Below are 20,109 nucleotides of genomic sequence, written 5' to 3' on the forward strand. Positions count from 1 at the left end.
TATTTTGTTTAGTGAAATCTTTATGATTTGTAATTTTTATTTTTAATACTATTTTGTACTCTCTTTTAAAAAAAAGTTTTAAAAAAGAATATGCTGATAGTTTTTTTCCATCATTATTGGAGATCGAACCCAGAGCCTTCTGACTAAGCTACATCCCAGAACTTTTATTTTTTATTTTGACAAGTTCTCACCAAGTCACTAAGTTGCCTAGGATGGGCTTGAACTTTGCAATACTATTTCTTTATCTTTCCCCATTGCTGAGATTTTAGAAATGTGCCCCCATATCCAAAAATTTGGATCTTGAATGTCTCTCAAAAGGCCATGTGTTGAAAACTTGATCCCCAGCCCATGCTACTAGGAGGTGGCAGAATATTTAGCAGGTGGAGTCTAGTAAAAGGAAGTTAGACAACTGGATGCATGAATTTGCAGGGAATGTTGAGACCCTGACTGTTTCCTGTCTCTTTGCCTCCTGGTTGCCACAAACTGAGCGAATTCCTAATACACTCCCATCATGGTACTGTGCCTTACTAGAGATCTATAATTAAGGAGTTAACAAATCATGGACTGAAATCTCTAAAACTATCAGACAAAATAAAGCTTTTCTCCTTATAAGTGGTTTATTTTAGCTGGTTTGTTACAGTGACCAGAAGCTGACTAATACAGACTGAAAGAAAACTAATGGGCATGTCCACCAAAAGACACCTAAAGAATGTTCATGGAAGCTTTATTCATAATATAAAACTTAAAAAACAAAAAAGCCAATTTCCATCAATACTAGACTGGATAAATTCATACAGTAGAATACTACGTATCAATCAAAATGAGCAAATAGCTACATACAGTAATACAAATCAACCTCAAAGAACTTGTTCTGACTGAAAGAGACCAGATAGACACACCCAAGGAAAGCATAAGATATGATTCCATTTATATCAAGTCTAAGAATGGACCAACCTAACATATAGTGATAAAGCAGAACAGTGGCTGCTGAGTTGCAAAGTTGTTAACCAAGAAGGGGGTTGATAGAATCTGCTGGGATATTCAAAACGTCCCATACTTTCATCATTCTGTGAGTGGTCACACAGGTGTACATACATACATAGAAATTAATGTGCCTACACACATATATACATGTACAAAATAAACACTAATATAAATATACTTGCCCACATAAACATGGTACTTTCATAATTGTTTAAAATTTAGTATTAAATTATGACACATTCTCCAAAAAGTGGAACATAAAAAAAGAATAGAACTATATGAATAGCATGTAATGAAAGGCAATTTACAAAGTAATTTGATTAGTTTGATTTGATTATTAGTATAATTTGGAGATGAAGCACACATATGCATGTGCACATGAGAGAGAGAGGGAGGAAGAGAGGGAAGAAGGGAAGGAGACAGCAATGGAGGGAGAGAGAGACTCAGGAAGAGAGAAGGAAAAACAAAAAATATATATATACTTCAGAACATAGTAAAATAGTATGATTTTTTTTCAACATATGGTGCTACTCTTGTATAAGGGACCCTAGAAGATGTTGTATATTGCCAAATACCCACTAATATTGCTGGTCTTAAAAAAGAAATTGAAAATGCAGGGGTAGCATTCAAGAAATTGAAAATGCATCTCAGTTACCCAAGCAGTAGTTCACCATACTAACCAAGGTCTGGAGGCTAATTGCCACCGCTTTGAGTGCCTCTTATAACTGGAGAATCCAAAGATAATTTGTACTAATCTCATAATGTCTTAATAAATTTAGTATTAAAATATTTATACAAGTTTTTATTTTACTGAAGTATGTAGCCATTTATTGGTGGTGTGGGGGTGTCTAATATGTATGATATTATTGTATGTGCTTGCTGGAAATTGTTGATAGTAGCTACCATCAAACATTGGGATTTAGGACTTAATTGGAGTTTGTACACGGTCTCTTATTTTTCAGTTTATATCTTTAAAACTGAAAATTAATATTTCAATGTAGTTATATATTTGTCATTTTAATCTAATGTAAAAGATTTCATTTGTACTTTCTATGTTTTTAAAATTTTTACTACATTGATTATATCAAATTATCATTTTTGTAAACCAAAAATAACAGAATATTGGTATTTCCTACAGTCTCATGTAACAAATAGGTAAAGATGATGAACAACATTTATTTAGACATTATTGATTCAGAACTTGAAATATTTACTTGTCCAACATACTGAGCATAACTAAAGCCCAGTATGACTTGTTATATTTGAGTTTAATATTTGTTATACAAGAGTAATATAATAAACTTTTAAAATGTGTTTTTGTGTTTGTATTCTTTACATACTAATACATTTCTAATGGTTTCTGAATCTAATGGTTTCAAAAGTTGTATTCCATGGGGCTGGGGAGAAGGCTCAGTAGCATAAGCGCTTGCCTGAGTTCAATCCCAATCCCACCAAAAAAAGGTCGCATTCCAAAAATATAATGAAAGTGAAAGTTGGGAGATCTGGGGTCAGAATCTTGCTCTATCTCCTGCTCTCTTCTAGGATAAGCTGATTGGTGAATGCTCTGCACCTCAAATTTCTTTAGTGCAACATGAAAAAAATAATTCCTGACCTGTAGGACTGCTCAAAAAATTTATTTGTTGATATATGTAAAACTATTTTGAAAAGAGCAATAAATCAGCCAAATGTCATTTTTAATATTTTTAAATGCAGAAAATATTATCCATGTTTACTTTGAAGGGATTAAGTTTATAATTACTGTAATTCTTTCTTTTTTGTCCTCAAACCTTTGGTCTCAAGATCCCTTTACACTCTGTGATGTGAATTTTAGCTGTCAGTATCTGCTGTAGAGAAATAAATGCTGTGTTTATTTTAAAATAACATTAACAAGCATATTATATGTTGAAATACAAAATATTTCATGAGAAGTAGCTATTTTTCCTAAACCAAAAGCTCATTCATGAGAGGCAAGGCCTTGTTTCACAGTTTTTGCAAATTTCTTTAAAGCATTCCTAACTACAAGACAGTTAGATTCTAACATCTACTTCTTAAAATCTGTTGCAATCTGTTGTTTTGGTTGAAGAATATGTAGAAAATGTGGCCTTATATAGATATGTAGTTGCAAAAGAAAGGATTATTTTAATAGTCTTTAAAGAGTAATTGTTGTTATTTTTACTTTATGACGTCAAATTCAACAAGCAATAATTCCTTAAAGGTCATTTGCAGTGTGGAATCAAACCAGAATAATGAACTTTTCATGCTATTTTGTTTTGTTTGTTTGTTTTAAATTTTATTTATTTATTTATTTTGACAACTCATACAGAATTTTACTTAACAAAGTAACAGGAACGTCACAATATTTGTTGTAATACATGGTATTGTCTTACAACCAGCTATTCATATTACCAGATATTGGGAGAAGAAAAAACTGGAGCAATGTATAAGAAATTAAGAAAAGAAAAAGTACAAACAATTGAAAAAAGGAGACAAAGCTAATTAGAGCATTGACTGCTTCTTTCCATTTCCATTTTTTTTCTTTTTTAAAAATTATTTATTTATTTATTTGTCCTGACAGAGGTGAGTATTCTATTGGCATCTAAATACTATAAGTGTTTGAATTCAACTAAACATCTAACACTGTCTATTCATGCTATTTTGGATGTTGAAAGGACCTTTCACCCATGCATGATTTGGCACTACCATTCATTGGACTTATTTAAAATATCAACACATAACACTTATTTAGTTGTTCCCAGTGTGGACACATTTCCTTATACAATATCCAAAAAATCTCATTTATCGCCTCACCACTAATTTCATCAGAAAACTGTCTTACTACTGGAAAGTGACAAATTCATAGTGATAAATCCATATTTCCCAAATTTTTGCTTGAAAATACTCATTTTATCTTAGCAAACTACAGGCAATTGTTTTATTTGAACTGACAGGTTGATTTTATTTTTTTAAATCAAATTTCTGCTGAGCAACCATAGCTTAAATAACCATAGTTTGCCCATCGTCTCTTTCCACTGAAAATGTACCGTGAACAACGTGGCTCGGCCAGCTCAGAACAGCTGCCAGGAACATTTTCTTAAAGCAGTCGCTGCGCTTCTGCACTCAATATGCAGCAAGTATGTCAAGCATATTTCTCATTTGTTCTGTCACACAGCATTGCAAAAGACAGATTGCTGCTGGCCTAGAGAAAGGAGCAGATAATGCTTGATTTGTTTTGTCTCCCTTTTCAATTGTTTGTACTTTGTCTCTTCTTAATTTCTTATACATTTCTTTTTTTTTTCTTCTTTCAATTTTGCATGCATATATGAATAACTGGTATGAATAACTGGTTGGAAGACAACACTATGCATTACAACAAATACTGTGAAATTCATATTACTTTAAGTGAAATTCTGCATCACTTGTAATTTTTTTCTGTTTTAACACTACTTTGTACTCTCTGTTTTTTATTTTTATTTTTTATGTATTTAGTACAGGGTTTACAGGGTCTCACTATGTAGATTGGACTCGTAGTGATCCTCCTGTCTTCAGCCTCCCAAGTGCTGGGATTACAGGCGTGTGCCACCATGTCCCATCTCAATCACCATCTTAGGGCGCCCTGGGGCAGGGTCGGCACAGCTTGTGGTGCCAGGGATCAAACCCCCATCCATGTGCTCTGCCTAAGCAGGAGCTTTAGTCTGCTGAGTATCTGGCCAGCCCTGTACTCTCTTTAAAAAAAAAAATTAAAACTCAAGATTTAATAAAATTAATGATTTTTACTACTTCAACTAGGGACTTCTTAAATAAAATGGGCATTTAAAAATTTTTCATATGTAAAGATGAAGAAAACTATTACTAATACATTTAATCATCCTTGCCTTAATTTATGGTAAAGCATCTGCAGTTATCAGTACTAATGTCGTTGCATGACCAATGGGGAAAAAAAGGGCAAATATTTTTTTTTCTTTCAATGTTGCAGACCAGACCCAGGGTAGTATGTGTGCTACTATTCTGTTACATCCCCAACCCAACATCTTTTTTTTTTTTTTTTTTTTTTTTTTTTCCAGAACCGGGGATTGAACTCAGGCCCTTGTGCTTGCCAGGGAAGCACTTATTCCACTGAGCCATCTCTCTGGCCCCCCCCCTTTTTTCCCAACATCTTAATGTTATTATAAAAAATGTTTGAACTTTAGTCTCTGAAACAGCATTAGGATAACCCAAGGCACATTAGGCCACAATATGAGAACCGCTAATCTAGAATATAGTTCAACCAAAGATGATTGACACTTTTTATCTAGGTAAGAGAGACTTTTATTAGACAGATTACTCATGGTCAGCTCAGTCATTTAGGATATGTAGCCCCAATCCTCATCAGTGATGTACAAATGATGCTTCTATGCATGTCAACAATCATTTTGAAAATAAAATACCTAAATTATTCAGTCTTCTGCCCCCATCACAGGTCCTTCTGGTATCCTATGTATCCCTCTCAATTAATAAATTCAAATCTACTTTGTATAGGGATAAACTCAAAATAGCTTTGTGTACAAAGACTACTATCACAGAGTTCTCTGCTCTTAAACAAATAGGAGTTATAACTTGTAGGTGAGCCTGAAGTGTAATTTTTACCTTCTGTTGTGGCTTGTATCTAGATGTTCTCCCAGTGCTTCATGTAGTCACAGGTGGGGCTTTGGCAGAGGTGGCTGGATCTAGAGTACATGTAGATTACTAAATTAGTCCACTGGTGGATTGGCAGAGTTATGGATAGGATTAAGGGTGCCCTGCCCTTGTTGAGAGGGTACATCCCTAGGGGATTTTTATATTATTTTATGTTACAATTATTTTATGTTATAAAATATACGCGACAAAAAAATATAAGGGACAGAAAGAGGGCTAGTGTTACTGTTTGTTACTTGAAGCTTGCTGCCTCCGGCTTGCCATGAACTCTTTGTCCTCCACAATGCCCCTCTACCATGCCAACCTGCTTGAACTAAAACCTCTACAAGCTGTGATCCAAATAAACCTTCCTTCCTTTAACTTAGGCACTGAGTATTTTGTCTCAGCAAGGAGAAAACTAAGACATCCTCCTTCTAGAAGTTACTTTTAGGAAAATTAGCCATCCAGTTTTCTCTAAGGCACTCAGAGCAGGTATTGACATTTTTCTTCCAGGAACCATTTTTCCAAAAATAATCACAGAAACCAGGAGCTAGTCTCCAGGAGGGGCCCACCCAGCATTCACTGTGCTGCCCCCAGGGCCCACAGTTCCACTCATCATCCAGTATGTGAGTGCAAAATCTGCCTGGCTCTCAGAGAGCAAGAAAAGGGGACCAGGCTGGAGCTGAGTCCTGTCAATTTCATGTAAAAAGGGATCAAAGAACATGAATTGCAGCAAATGTTGACAAGAGAGGTGAGGGCAACAACACGGAGAGAGCAAGGATTGAGAGAAGATGTGAAGAATTAAGAGAAAGCACCAAATATGGTACATAAAGGACCTGTTCTTTTTAAATTTAATGTATCTGGTACAGGGGTCTCAGTATGCAACTCAGACTCACAATGATCCTCCCGTCTCAGCTTCAGCAGCACTGGCATTATAGGTGTGCACTACTATGTCCAGTCTTGGTGGTTGGCTCGGAGTGCCTGGGGCTGGGACGCTGGTACCATTGTTCTGTGTACCAGTGGTACCAGTGCACTGTGGTACCAGTGCTTGGACCCTGGTCCTTGTGCTTGCCTAGGCAGCCACTTAGACTGCTAAGCTATCTCTGCAGCCCTGACCTCTGTTTTTAAAAATTTTGCCCATCCATGGTTTATGGCAGATACTGTACGGCAAATTTAAAGTGTGCCAGCCATTAGCCAAGGCAGAGAGGCAGTCTGAAGCAGGGCTCCTCTGCCTCAGCACTATTAACTTTGTAAATTAGATCTTTCTTTGTTACGAGGGCTGTCTTATACATTGTAGGGTGTCTCCCAGGGCCTCCAGCTGCTACCCACCAGATGCCAGCAATGACCCCATCTGGAACAAACTAAAACATCCATAGGTACTGTCAAATGTGGATGGGAGAGAGGTATGCTAGCAAGTGGGGGTAGGGAGCAATACTGCCTCTAGTTAAACATGTTGGTCTAGATGTTTTATTATCTCTGCATACAAAGCTCCCCACTCTTTTCAAGGACAAACAATTCCCTGATTTTTTTAAATGGAATATCAAGACTTCAAACCCGGCCCCTGGAATGGTTTTAAAGTCTGAATAGTTCCTGCAGTAATAATTATTGACTAGCAGGGACTTCTGCTTCTAATCTACAAGACAAAGTGTCTAGCTCAGAGTCATCATCCTAGGTCCTATCATGATTTCTCCAATTAACTCCTTGTGTCTCAGTGTCATCACTTCTCAATGGAAATGATAGTACCTTATTTACTTTCTATGCAAGTAAAGACATAAGGGAAAGGGTCAGACACGTGACAATCACTATTGTCTTTGAAAAATACAAAAATGAAAACATTAATAAACAAATTTAAAGTGCTTAATGTTCCTTTCTACTTTTAACTACAGATGATTTGCTTTGCCAATGTAAGAGCTGGATTACTTGCCACTAAAAATACAAGTCATTTACTACTACAGAAAAGCCAGAAAATGAAGATCCGATTCTATGAAAAGTGCTGCACATAATCATTGACTTGGGGCATTTTTCCACAGATGGCCTGTCATAGTTTGGGGTCTGGCAAGGGGAACAATACAATACAGGACACATATACTAAGAGGTTATAATATTCATGCAAAGAATGATATACAAAAAGACAGTACAGGAAATCTGTCCATACACTAAAGACCAAAGACTCCAGCTGAGGTCCTGGATCCCACAGTAATGTCCTTCATGAGTCCAGATGAAGACCTAGAGCTCACAACAATGCCTCCCACAAGTCCCACTGGAGGCCTAGAGCCCGCGACAATGTCTCACGAGGCCTATTGCACGGATCTGTGCTGGGAAGGCCCAAGAGTCAGTGATGGAAGCTAGAAAGCCTGTGCCAGCAGGATGAAGGGTCTGTGCTAGCAGGCTGAGGGGTCTGCCAGGAAGCCAGGAAGCAAAGCTCAAGGCAAGAACCAGAGCTACCCTGCAATGTGCCACAGCCATTCTCAGCAACAGCGAGGCCCTGAGCTCCTCCAATGACGAGGAAAGCTGAGTTCCCATCAGGAAAACCAATGCAACAAGCTTCCCCAGGAGACTGGGCTGAGCACCATCTCTGCCCCACCCCCACCTCCCACCCTGCGCCAGGAAGCAATGCTCAAGGCAAGGGCATGTACTAGGGAACAGAGGAGAGTTGGTTCATCCGAGCATTGGCAATAAATAGGAGAGCTGGGAAACGGAAAATAGAGTAAAGGTAAACAGAAGCCGGTATATGTGAGACCACTTAGTAAGGAAGTTCAGACAAGAAGCAGGGTGCACGTCTAGGTGGTAGAGTTTTGGGGTGGCAAAGGATCACAGAGGAGGTTGTGGGTACCAGAGAGTTGATAGTGAAATCTAAGGTTTGGTAGCTGATTGTTTTATAAGGCAAAGACACTGAAAGAGCCCGATGGGTTGCTAGATCTTTAAATATGAGTTCCTAATGAGATAATGAAGGAACCGGAACCCATCTCGGCCTTTGAGGAAGAAAAATTCACAGTGCTAGTGAGAAATTCGATGTGGCTGAGTGGTTGTCTCAGCGTGAAGGAAGCAGGGCCACTGAGAGGACAGGCAGGGCTCTATTAGCAGGCAAAACAGCTTCATTTTCTCACGCCTGACGTACTGAGTCTGGCAAGTAAAGGGCCCGAGGATAGAAACAGAGAGGGCGGCTGGAGCTCAGAGGCATGGATCGGGTGCAGCAGGGATGAGTTTCCACTTACGGGCCCCAGGAACCTCGGTAGCCTTGCCACCTATGCCGATCCTCCAACAAAAACTGCACTTTTTAAAGATTCTATATTTGAATGCTGTCTTTTCAGAGTGTCGAAAACTAGGTCCACATGGAATAAAATGTGCCTGCTGTCAGATGTGAGCACAGGATGCCAACTTTCTGACCTCTGGTGCCAGACGCTAAAGCAGCATTGCTTCAGGATTGGATGGCCCCGTACCCCTGACCCAGAACTTCCAAAACACATGAACTCAGGTTAATATAGTGTTTCCAGTGGTTAAAAGTGCAGATTCCCAATGCAGACTGCAAATCCTGGCCCCTTACTAGTTGGGCAGTCTGTGTAGGCTTCTCCCTGTATCATAGTTTTCACAATTAAAGATGAGTGCAGTAAGTTATGATGTACCTCCCTCGGAGAGTTATTATGATGATACGATGAATTGGAACACCACAACTAGGTGCCTGGCTAGGAGTAAGTTCTACATAAACACTAGCCAACATTACATTTGTTGTATATCGGGGAGAAAACTGCAAAATGACTAACACTGGATTTCCAGTCATCTTGAGTATAGATAGAGGTGCTGAGCTTGGGCTGGGGACATAGCTCAACTGTCTAAGCACCTGCCTGGCAACCTGAGTTCGATCCCTGGCAGCGCACACCTATAATCCTAGCACTGAGGAGGCTGAGACAGGAGGATCACTATGAGTCCGAACTGTGCAGCAAGATCCTGTATCAAATAAATAAATAAAAGAAGTGCTGAGCTCAATTTAATTTGATGTAAAAAATAAATATAACATTCTTTGTATCTGAATATGAGCAAGTTCATACCAGTTACCATGATTCTGCTGTCATATTTCAATTCCATCATATTACGTCTTTCCTCATCCTGTAGTAAGCTTGCAATTTTCCTACCTGTCGTTAAAACCTTAGTATCAAATTTCCTGAAATCAAGACTAGGTCTTGTCATATTCAAGACCTAGGAAAAAGGTAGGAAAATTTTGAGTAGATAGAAACCTTTTTTTTTAAGAACTGTTCTCTTTTCTTTTAAGCATCTTATCTTCTCTTTCTCACTGACTGGCATATAAACCTTTCTCTGTCTTTTATAAATATTCAATCAAGTCTTTTTGGCACATGCATGGGTATATAAAAATTGTGTTATTGACAAAATCTTTTTAGTCAGGCTTAATTAAATTAATTTTAAGGAACTTACCTCACACTATGTAAAGAACATGCTATTTTTATCTTTTCAAAAAGTTTCCTCACAGAGAAAAAACAGAAAAGGAAAAAATTATTTTGGAAGAGAGTGACACTACATTTTTAATCTATTTACAGATTTATCATAATGATATTGTCTTTACTTTCTTTCAAATGGCCTCTACACACCAGAAAATGAACTAAAAATTCACCTCTTTGTCTAAATGACAACCTTTAATATAGCATTATATATAATATAAATATTTTAAATATTATTATTGTGCTTATTGCAAACCTGGACAGTGTATTCATTTGATTCTTGTAGTAGAAAAAAATGGATCGCTCCTGTCTTTCTGCTGATAAAATTGCTAATTCATTATTATCCAGCATGAGGGGTAAAAGGCCTCCACACACTTAAGTTTTGCCTTTTCGCTTATTCTGTCTTTAAATACTACAATCATCTTGTTCTTCCCAATAGATGGATACTTTATTTGGTAGAAGTTCTAAATTTTATTTCAGTCTTTGCCATAAATAACTCAGCATACATGTTCAATAATTGGTGTATATCGAGATTGAAACTACAGAGAGTATTTCTCACTGGTTAGATACTATTTGCAAGGAAGGCACAGGATCAAGCAGGCAGAGCTCTAAAGTACTTTTTAATATAGCAACCAGGATGTAGTCATCTCATGCTTTTTGGTCTTTCTTGGATTTTCCATGAAAAAAAAAGTAAATAAACATTTCTGTAATTGCTGCGTACCTACTCAGAAACTACACTGCAGCATAAATGCTATTATAGATATAATTATCCCCCTAAGAGTCACCAAAAAAAAACCCAAAACAGAACATACCATACTTTGCAAATATGCTCCTAAAATAGCTTGCCTCCTTTTCAGTTGCTCTTGCAAGCTCAGTCTCGGAGGCCGACCCAGTTTCACCCTCACACACACTAGAGTTAGAGCCATCTACAGCGTGGTGTAAGAGCTTACCTGTCAGGACCCTTAGACCCAGTAATCCTGTATAAGAAAGTAATCCTAAACTTCTGTAAAGCTAACTAAAGCAGCCAGCAGTTCAGCAAATATACACTGTATGGTACAGTAGTATATACATATGTGTATACTTTGCATTATAAACCTTTCTATACATTAGAAATAATGGAGTCATTGCTTATGCTTGGGGACTTTAAAGTTGAACAGGGATCCTATATTTACGATTTACTGAATAGCTACTATGAGCTGGGTACTCTACTAGTCATTTTATATATGTTATCTCACTTTGTTATTATAGCCCATAAAGTACTAGTATCACCCACACCTAACACCATGTGTTTAAGCAATTGGCCCTAAATTGTTCAGCTGAGAAGTGGCATTTGTGAGGTTCGAACCCAAGATAAAGGACTCCAAATTTTGTGCTTTACCCACAAAATTGCACTATGTATTTAAAACAATATTAACATCAAATATATACAACAAATAGCAAATATATACAACAGAGGAAGGAGTAAATAAATTAGCACCAAATTAATAAGTTTGAGTCATTAAAAGTGATATCAATGGCAGTTTGTCAAAATTTTAAAAATCACCTGTAGTATGTAAATGTAAAAATACAAATAGAATGTGAATTTGCATATACAACATGACCTAAGCTATATTAAAAATATACATACACATATACTAGAATGAAAATACTAGCTCCTTCAAAAATGGATATAGTTTTTACACTTTTTTTGTATTTAGTACAGGGGCTACAGGATTTCACAGATCAGACTCATAGTGATCCTCCTGTTTTCAGCTTCCCAAGCACTGGGATTACAGGCGCGCGCCACCACGCCCAATCACAATGGCTCTCTCAGTGTGCCCCGATGGCAGGGTCACCATGGAACACCGGGAATTGAATCCGGTCCCTGCATCTGCCTCAGCAGGGGCTTTAATCCGCTGAGCTCTCTGGCCAGCCCCTTGAACTTTTATCTAAACAACAAAAATTAATTTTAAGGGAGAAAGTTAAGCTTTCGTATATCAATAAGAGAAAACGGTTTACCAAGCTGATAGATGCTCTTTTAAATGAGCATTAGATCATCTTTTCCCTAACAGCCATTAAAAAACAAAGAGAGAAATAAAAAAGAGCTCCTGTCACCCTCCTATTTTCTTCTCTTATATGTTCCATTTTACCGAGAAACTGCCAAATAGCTTCCAAAAGTGGTTAAATTTATTTGCACAACCTCTAGCCAGTGATGAGAGTTCCAGCTGGTCTACATCTTAGCTCTTGTTATGTTGCCTTTTCAGGGTTATAATCTTACATAGATACAGATAATGTTAGTTGGTATGTTTTTAAAACTTCAAAGAAATGCCAACATGCTAAAAATATCATACAACTTGTTTTTGAGATTTATATATGTTGACACAGAGATTCGATGTATTACCTCTTACTGATGCACAAAATTCCAGTTTTCGAAATCCGAATCCTGTTGGGAGTCCTTTAGGTTGTTTCCATTTCTTTGTGATTATAAACAAATGACAGAAAGCCTGTTCCTTGTGTCCCGCCCATGTATAAGGCCTTCCTAGACTGCCTCTGTTGACTCGCATCATCTGTGTGCCTCTGTTATATTAGATATTGACGAAACTGTTTTCCACAACGGCCAGGCCATCTTGCACTGCCGCAGGTAGCCAGAAATGGTGCCCTTTACTCCAGATGCTTGTCATCAAAAATTTGCCAACCAATGAATGTTTAATATCCTTAATAACTTCATCAAACCACACGTGTTTTCTTTTGCATTATCTGTTAGGTAACCTTATCATATCATTTGATATTTTTAAAACTTCATTGTGGGCCAACTAACAGCATACCAAAATCTTTCTTTTTTTAATGTATTTCCTTGTATTTTCTGTCAGGGGAAATATGAAGTATATATGGATTATTCTCAGAGCAGGTAACTTCTTGGACTTAGTAACTAATAGTGTGTGAGTAGGGTCCAGCAGGTAGGAACAAAGAAGATATCATACCTACAAGCTACCTTAGAAATCATCTAACCCAAATATCTCATTTTATAGAAAAAAAATAGGAATTCTTGCTGCATTTGCAGATGATACAACAGAAACCAGAGTTAGTCAGCCTCCCTTGTGAGGCCAGAGCCACATCTCTGCATACCAGGGTACCTCTTCCAGCAAAGGAACAATAATTCATACCCAATCCCCAGCTCCACACACCTGTATTCCCAGGGCTGGGCAGGCTGAAAACAGGAGGATCACTATGAGTCTGAGCTACATAGTGAGACCCTGTACCAAATACATATGCCCCTGCTCCCTCCAACCATGGTGCAGAGCCCTTGACCATGGCAGATTTTAGCAGCCTTAACTGTACCTTTCCTTATGCATACATTTTTCTTGAGGGAGATTGCATAGCTTTTCTCAAAAGGACACAAGAAGCACAAAGGTTTAAAAGAACTACTTGGACTTGGTGAAAAGAGAAAGAAAGATTCTGAAAACAGAGTAGAGAAAAGCATAGAAATGGGGGGGAGATTAATATGTAGACTTCATGCAGTGATGACTCTCTCAGGAAGGCTCACATTGAGCAATTTTGGGGGAGAGGGACAAGGTTGTGCTATGTAGTTCAGCCTGGCTTTGAGCTTACTCGCTAACCCAGACTGATCTTGAATTCAGGGCAATCCTTCTGCTTCATCCTCCTGTATTCTGGGATTACAGGTATATGCCACCATGCCTGGTTTGAACATTTCTACAAGGCAATTTACTGATTTCCTCCCTTCTGTCCAAATTGATGGCACAAAAGTTTATCACAGCTGAACCCAATTTTTGAACAAATGGACTTGGTAGACGTCTACACAATGTCCCACTCCATAACATCAGAATGCATATTCTCCTCAGCGGCACACAGGATGGTATCCAAAATAGACCATATACTAACTCACAGAAGATGCTTAAATAAATGAAAAGGAAATGAAATTATCCCATGCATGTTATCAGATCATAGTGCAATGAAATCAAAAATTATTGACAAAAGAAATTGCAAAAATTGCATAAACACATGGAAATTAAATATCTTCCTGAACAACGAATACATCACAGATAAGATAAAAGAAGAATTTAAACAATATTTACAATAAAAAATGCAGATACAACTTACCAAAACCAGTGAAGCAATGAAAACAGTCCTAAGAGGAAAATTTTAGTGGTAAATTCTCATATCAGGAAAACAGAATGAGCACAAATAAATAAACTTATGTCGCACCTCAAATTTCTAAGGAGAACAAGAGAAAGACAAGCCCAAAGTGAAAAACAATAGGAAAATATAAAGATCAGAGTAGAAATTAACGCAATAGAGACTATGCAAACAATACAAAGAATTAACAAATCAATTTTTTGGTTCTTTAAAAGAATAAATAAAATTGATAAACCTATGACCAACTTTATCAAAAAAGGAAACAAAAATTCAAATGCATGCAATAAGGCACAATAACAGTGAAATCACTACAGGCCCTGTAGAAATTCAGAAGGTCATCATTACCTACTTTGAAAATATATAAAAATTCTGAATAACCCAGTATCAGTCAATGAAATTTAAAATATAATAAAAAATTTACCAACGAAGAAAAGCCCAGGTCCTGATGAAATCACAACTGAATTCTACAGGGAATTTAGAGAATGTAATGCCAATTCTCTCCAAACTAATGAAATTGAAGGGGAAGCAATTCTCTCTAACTCATGCCAGGAGGAAAGTATTACCCTGATACCAAAACCGGAGAAAGAAGCAACCACAAAAGACAACTACTGGCCACTCTCCCTAAGGAACAAAGATGCAAAAATCCTCAATAACATAATAGCAACCAGGATACAGCAGATCACCAAGAAAATTATACACCATGACCAGGTAGGATTCATCCCAGGAATGCAAGAATAGTTCAACATATGCAAATAAATAAATGTAGTATACCATATTGGCAGAGCGAAAAACAAAAATCATATAATCACCTCAATAGATTCAGAAAAAGGTTTTGACAAAGTCCAACATTCATTGATGATAAAAACCCTACAGAAAATCAGAATAAATCATCTTCATCTCAGTCTCATAAAAGCCATCTATGACAAAACAACAGCCAACTTCATACTAAATGGACAAAAACTAAAAGCTTTCACTTTATATATCTATTTTTATTTTAAAGAGAATAGAAAAATAATAGATAAGACATTAGAAATGATACACAAAATTTCCAAAATAAACCAAGGTAAGTACCCAACAGTGGTTGTTATATTGCACATGAAGCTTTCACTTTAAAATCAAGAACACAACAAGGATATGCACTGTTGCCACTCCTACTCAATAGAGTTCTGGGAGCTTTATCCACGATAGTTAGACAAGAGAAAATAAAAAGAATAAGAATAGGAAAGGAAGAAGTAAGATGATCATTATTTGCAGATGATATGATACTCTACATAAAGACCCCAAAAAATTCACCAAAAGACTTCTAGATTTAATAACCAAATTCAGTAGTGTAGCTGGATGCAAAGTCAACATGCAAAAATCAATAGCATTCCTGTTCACAACAAATACACTGAGAGAGAAATTAGGGAGGCCACACGTTTCACTAAAGCATCCAAAAAATGAAATACTTAGCAATCAATCTAACAGAGGAAGTAAGATTTCCCACAATGAAAATTACAGTACTCTGAAAAAAGAGAAGAAAGAAGGTCTCAGAAAATGGAAAGATGCTCCTTGCTCATGGATAGGAAGAACCAACATTGTAAAAATGGCCATAACAAAACTGTTATGAAGATTTAGTGCAATCTCTATTAAAATACAATTCGTATACCTCATAGAGAAACCATTTCTAAAGTTCATCTGGAACCAGAAGAGACTTAGAATACTAAAAGAAATTCTGGACAGCAAAAGAAAGTCAGGAGGCAATATTATCCCTGACTAAAAATTATACCACAAAGCTACTATGATAAAATCAGCATGAAAAAAAAAAAAAAGACTTTGACGATCAATGTAACAGAATAGAAGATGACAACAGAGACACATTCAGCCATCTTATCCTTGAAATATGTTCACTGGAAGAAAGATAGCCTCTTTAATAAATGGGGTTGGAAAAACTGACTTTCCACATGCTGAAGGCTAAAATTAGACCCATGTCTCTCACCATACACTAAAGTCAAAATGGATCAAAGATCTAAATATTAAAATAGAAACACTAAATATACTGCAGGAGAATGTAGGTAGAAATCTTGAAGACACAGGTAGAGAGTTCATGAACAAAAGCCAAACTGCAAGGAGATACTTCCAAAAGTCAACAAGCAGGATCTCATCTTATTGAAAAGTTTTTGCACATCTAAAGAAATCACCAACAGAATAAAAAGAAAACTCATAAATTGGGAAAAAAATTTTAGATGACTGTCCCTCAGATAAGGACTTCTAAACATATAAAGAATTTAAAAAATCAGGTCCCTCAAATTCAAAGACCCAGTCAAAACATGGGCATCTAAGATGAATAATATACATTTCTCAGATGAAGAAATACAAATGACAAGTAAACATATGAAAAATTTTCAACATTATTGGTCATTTAAGAAATACAAATTAAAACAACACTGAGATTCCATCTCACCCCAGAAAGAACAGCTATCATCAAGAAATCAACCAATAACAAATGCTGGCAGGGCTGTGGGGAAAAAGGAACCCTTCTCCGCTGTTGGTGGGAGTGTAAATTCACATAAACGCTGTGGAAATCATTATGAAGATTCCTCAAAACTAGGATTGGAGGTCCTATTTGACCCAACTATTCCCATTCTGGGTGTTTTTCCAGAAGAACTGAAAACATCAGTTCTTATACCACAGTGGTATATGTGCATCCATGTTTATAACAGCACATCTTGGAAACAACCCAAATGTCCACCAGCTGAGTAATGCATGAAAAAGATATGATATTTTTATACAATGGAGTATTAATCAATTATAAAGAGAAATAAAGTAGAACATTTTATGAGTAAATGGATGCAACTAGAAACTAGCCTCGTAAGTGAAATAATCGTATTTTCTTTCAGTTTCTTAAACTAGAGTGACAATGCGATGTTTACCCATCTGGGTCTGATATATTTCACTTAGGAGGCTAGTTTCTAGTTGCATCCATTTACTCAAGCTCAAGGGCCTGAGTTCAATCCCAGGTTCCACCAAAAAGATAAAAAATAGATAAATATATTAACTAATTTAAAAAAGAAACAGAGTGAATAAAATCTGAAAGGTACAATAGATGTAAACGTGTGAAAAGGAAAGAAACTGCTAAGGAAAGGAGAAAAGAAAGAAGGAAGGGGAAAATGTATAGACACATAGATAGATAGATAGATAGATAGATAGATAGATAGATAGATAGATAGATGTACATATACTACTTGTTATATATAATTATGTGTGTGTGTGTGTGTGTGTATACACACAAGGTAGCTAAGTGTACTAATTTCTATCGATTTATTGTAAGGAATAGTTCATGCTTAATTTTTTTTAACAGTTTTGCATGCTTATATCCGGTAATCTGAACAACTACATTATTTTTTTTTATGTATTTAGTACAGGGTCTACATGGATCGGACTCATAGTGATCCTCCTGTTTTCAGCTTCCCAAGTTCTGAGATTACAGATGCATGCCACCACACTCAGTCTCGATCACTGTCTCAGCATGCCCCTGGGGTAGGGCCAGCACAGCAGGCTGGGGATCGAACCCCAGCTGCTGCGCTCTCCCTAAGTAGGTGCTTTAGTCCACTGAGTTATCTGGCTGACGTTGAACTTTTTAACTTTAAAGTTAACAATATACAATATAACAAACATTGTTGATTTGCTATCATCTTGTTTTGAAATTCTGTATCATTTTCCTTTTTTTCATTTTTAAAATTCTCTTTAAAATATAAAAGTATAAAAAAAACACTAAATCTGTTGGAAGATAGAATAGGTGGAACTCTTGAAGACACTGGTGTAGGCAGAGTTTATGAACTAAACCCTGATCCCACAGGAAATATGACAAAGAATCAGTAATGGAGGTTCATCTTATTAAAAAGCTTTTGCACAGCAAAAGAAACAACTATAAAGGGAAAAGACAGCTATGCTGGCTCCTTTTTACATGCATGCATGCATACACACACACACACACACACACACACACACACACAGAACTCCTTCTTCCCTTAGCACCACTGCACTTGCTATTCTTTTGCCTAGAGAGCTTTCCCTCTTCTTTGCATAACTTCTCCAACTCTAGACTTCTACCCCAAGTCACTCTCCACCTTTATCTTGTTTGATTTCCTCATAACAATTATTGTTATTTTTCTTATCCTTATTAAAATGTAAGCTGTATGAAATAAGGGATTGTTAAACCCCAGCTCCTAGAACAGTACCTGGCATAGATTAGTATTCAATAAGATGTATGCAGTGAGGCCTAAGGTTGCTGCTCAGGCATAGAGTGCTTGCCTAACATTCATGAGGTCCTGGATTAGACCCCAACCTGAGTGCTTGCACATACACATACATACATATATAAATACTTACAGTAAGCAAGTAAGCAATGAATTCATCTAAGATCCACTGTTTTCTTCCTTCCCTCTACAAAAGGCCACTTGCTATGGTTTTGCATTTAGAGTTCTGCAAAGCCTTATGCACTCATAAGTGGGGATGTACAGAGCGGCATAGGCCTACGGTGTGTGATACCAGAATTTAGGATGTGTGGGACTAAATTAGTCCACTGATTGGAATTAGCATAGTTCTGGATGTGGACAATGAGAAAGCTCACCCGAGGTGTGAGTGGCACCATCCAAAAGGCGTGTACTCTGGAAGGGAGAAAAGGGAAGGGGAGGCTTGCTTTGCTGCTTGCTGCTGCTTCACTGCGTCCTGCCTGACATGCTACAGACTGTTTCCCCACTGTCATGCCACACTGGCTTGGGGCAAGCTAACTGTGGAGTGAAAGTACTATTAACTGTGAGACAGAATAAACCCTCTTTTGACTTGTTTATATTGAGTGGTTTGTCTCAGCAATGAGAAAAGCAACTAAGGCACTACCCTCAAACAGGGCATCTGGTGAAAGCCTGTCCTAAAGTTTTGTCATTTGATTCCTTTCCTGTAAATCAGGCAAAGTGGACCACATGTCCATGTTTATGATTTTCCAATTGGAGTTTGAGGGGTTGCCCTAGAAAAAGCAGAGTCCTCTCTAAAGTCTGAAGAGGCCCTACAAAATTCACACAAGAGACAAGTTTCATTCTTGCAAAGTAGAAGTTTGGTTTCTTGCCATTTTTGTTTTCTCTTGTAACTAGCTTTATTTAGTAACTGAAGATATGTTGTCACTTACCTATACAATGCTGCCTACAAAGTTCTAGTAACTGACATAAACAACCATGGGGTGTGCCTGCGTGTGCATAAATAGCGGATGGAGAGGGTTCCAGCTGGCTGAAAATGCCTGTGTTCCGCTAGCCTGCAGTGTAACACAGGCTAGAAAATAATAGTAACAATTCTTACAGCAAAGAAGTGCTGCTCATGTTTATTTTTTAAACAACACAAAGTTTATTTGCTTTTATTAAATACTTGTAAGTGCCTAGTTCAACAGATTCTGTGCTTGAAATGCTCAAAAAAATTACAAGGTCACAGGGCTCTAAATATCTTAAAGTAAATATATGTGTATTTTATTTTGCGCGCACACACACACACACACACACACACCTGGATGTATCAGTCACTCTGGGTTTCAAGGAAGTGTAGTTTACCCTCCCTTCAGACTAGAAACATATTTATTGCATGGATGAAGGCCCTGGAAGCCACAACCCCTAAGCGATTTCCCACTACAGTGCAGAGGTGATAGTGCCGGAGGGCTGCAGGGTGCTCTCCCTTCACCAGGCAGAGGTATTAGGATAGCATCATAGCTGAAGGTGATAGGGCAAGTAAAAGAAAGGGGTGAGGGGGAAAGATGAGCGCCTGTGCGAGTTGATACCTTGTGTCAACTTGACTTTGGAAGCTTGGCTAAATTGCCTCTTGGCAGTGCCAGGCTGTGGGGGCCCTACCCTGTGGGGGGGCACCCTGC

The 20,109-nt window shown here is 37.4% G+C and overlaps 1 long non-coding RNA gene and 1 pseudogene across 1 annotated transcript in view; one reads left to right on the plus strand and one right to left on the minus strand.

The window, feature by feature from the left end:
* The window catches only part of LOC101568416, a 16,789-nt pseudogene extending 4,072 nt beyond the window's left edge, over positions 1–12,717 (plus strand).
* The window catches only part of LOC111817076, a 25,443-nt gene continuing 10,987 nt past the window's right edge, over positions 5,654–20,109 (minus strand). Inside the window, exon 3 of the long non-coding RNA XR_002821341.1 lies at positions 5,654–5,687. This is a non-coding gene — a long non-coding RNA (uncharacterized LOC111817076). The remainder of the gene's footprint in view (positions 5,688–20,109) is intronic.

The sequence above is a fragment of the Octodon degus genome, unplaced genomic scaffold (genome assembly GCF_000260255.1).
Source record: "Octodon degus isolate 3935 unplaced genomic scaffold, OctDeg1.0 scaffold00048, whole genome shotgun sequence".
In the NCBI taxonomy this organism is placed as follows: Eukaryota; Metazoa; Chordata; class Mammalia; order Rodentia; family Octodontidae; genus Octodon; species Octodon degus.